Here is a 2137-nt window from a genome sequence, read left to right as displayed (position 1 = left end):
TTACAGAGGTATATTATGTCACACTTCACACTTCTCTAGTAAGTTTCGTCTGTGTGTGAAGACAGTAGCGCAAATCCATGAATGAGTGTTCCAAAGTGAAATAAACTACAACTTCATATATATACACACACACAGTATATAGTACCAGTCAAATGTTTGGACACACTAATGGGAAAGTGTCCAAACTTTTGACTGGTACTGTTCTTTAATATACACAAAGAATATCGGCCGATATATCGATATCGGCCTTTGTTCTACTCCCTAATATCGGTATCGTATCGGCCCCAAAAAAACCATATCGGTCGGGCTCTAATATATATATATATTTAACCCTCACGTTGCATTTCTCTCATTTTGACCCAGGGAGGATTTTCCCCGGAAAAGTTTGTGTTATGCTTGTAAAACTGCTGATACATTTATTGTTATGCTATATTATCACCAAATGTTGTCTTAAATCGTTTCATCAATTTGTTTTCTTTCAACTAGCACAGGTTTTGCATTTCTTTTTGGAACTGACTGATCATAGGTTTCACTGATCTGAGCTCATGCACTGCAGTTTTTGAGCGAACATTAACAAGATGATCCACAAATAATGCTTTCTTCACTCAAAAACTGAGGTGCATGAGCTCAAAACAATGAGGTCTATGATCAATCAGTTCCAAAAAGAAATACAAAGCCTTTGCTGATTGAAAGAAAGCAAGGTGATAAAAAAGTCCAAGAGTTGGTGATAATATGTGACCTTTGCTGGCTAAATGATGACAGATCACAATGAGCAATTTTTCAAAAATTAGATATTTTTATTCTCTATTACACTCATTTTGCCAGCAGAGCACGGGTCACATATAGCAGAATGAGAGATTTATCTAAAAGGCTGGTCTTTTTTGACCGGGAGCACCAAATTAGGTAAAGGATTTTCAGCCCAGTACAAGGGTTAAATGCTTATTAAATGTTTAGTTCAATTTTATCACAGACATGAGACCGGAATCTATATTGAAAACATTATGGACAGAAATGAAATAAAGTCTTCACAAATTCTCAAACATCTGTGCTTTTTTACATGCCACTGTAATATTATTATGAAACTATTTTGTTTGATGATGTTACATGCTTTTAATAGATTTTACGTAAAAAACTAAAACTGTAGTTGGTTACTTTATATGTCAAACATCTTAATTGATTGTCAGTAAGATTTTTTTTAAAAGAAAGAATTGCACTAAGGAACATTCTTAGCATTTATCTTAAAAACTTCTTAGCTTCTTTCTTAAAAAGATTTTCATGAATCCGGCCCCTGATTTACCCCCAAAGTCAAAAATCAGTATAATAGGATGCAAATGGCTGCAAATAGCAGGTTTTAAAGTTTACCTAATTTAGTCCAGAAATATGACAAATCCCAAAATAAAATTATTCTAAAACACTGTCACCGGCTATTTTCTGCCCTGGGGACTCCCAGTGGAAATTTACCATCATGCCCTTGGAAGGGTTTAACAGACTGATGCCTTTCTGGACAACTACAGGTTACACATACCGCACAAAAACACATTACACAAAAACATCTACACTTTCAGAGAAAAATGGAAAAGTGACAGATGGGAAACGGAGGGAAAGAGGAGAGGAGAGCGGCAGCATGTGCTGGTTGGTGAGGGATTGTTAGCTGGCATCTCTGTGCAAACATCAGGCCACGATAACATGATTTCTCTCTGTCTGTCTGCTTTCAGTGACGGGAGAAACCGATCTGCTTCACTCCTGTCTCATTATAACACCTGCCGAGTCTCACCTGAACTCTTTCATGCATTTTTTAAAGTCGGCATGAAATGAAAATGTAACCCTGTCTATCATCTAACCCTCATAATGCATTTTGGTCTGTTAGGACATGGATGAAATACTTCATTTCTACAAAATGCATTTTGTAAGCAAGTCATGACTAACAAAATATACATAGTTTTGAGGTTTTGAAGAGATATAACCATTAAAAAAAGCAACAGATTTTGCGTTCAGGTCCATTTTGAGTCAGGTATTAATTGAGGCGTTACACAATGTTATAGAGACTTTATTTGGGACTGAATTTTGTTAATAAACATGAAAAATTGATGAATTCTTTTCCACCTCAATGTGAAAGTTATGAAAGTAAAATTATTTT

At 35.5% G+C, this 2137-nt stretch overlaps 1 protein-coding gene across 1 annotated transcript in view; it reads right to left on the bottom strand.

Moving 5' to 3' along the window:
• LOC107709550 (protein phosphatase 1 regulatory subunit 37-like) overlaps window positions 1–2137 on the bottom strand; it is a 48862-nt gene that overhangs the window by 12927 nt on the left and 33798 nt on the right. The gene's annotated exons all lie outside the window — the stretch shown is intronic.

This window comes from Sinocyclocheilus rhinocerous, unplaced genomic scaffold, assembly GCF_001515625.1.
Source record: "Sinocyclocheilus rhinocerous isolate Xijiao unplaced genomic scaffold, SAMN03320098_v1.1 scaffold656, whole genome shotgun sequence".
NCBI classification, from domain to species: domain Eukaryota; kingdom Metazoa; phylum Chordata; class Actinopteri; order Cypriniformes; family Cyprinidae; genus Sinocyclocheilus; species Sinocyclocheilus rhinocerous.
This window is presented reverse-complemented; position numbering and strand designations above follow the sequence as displayed.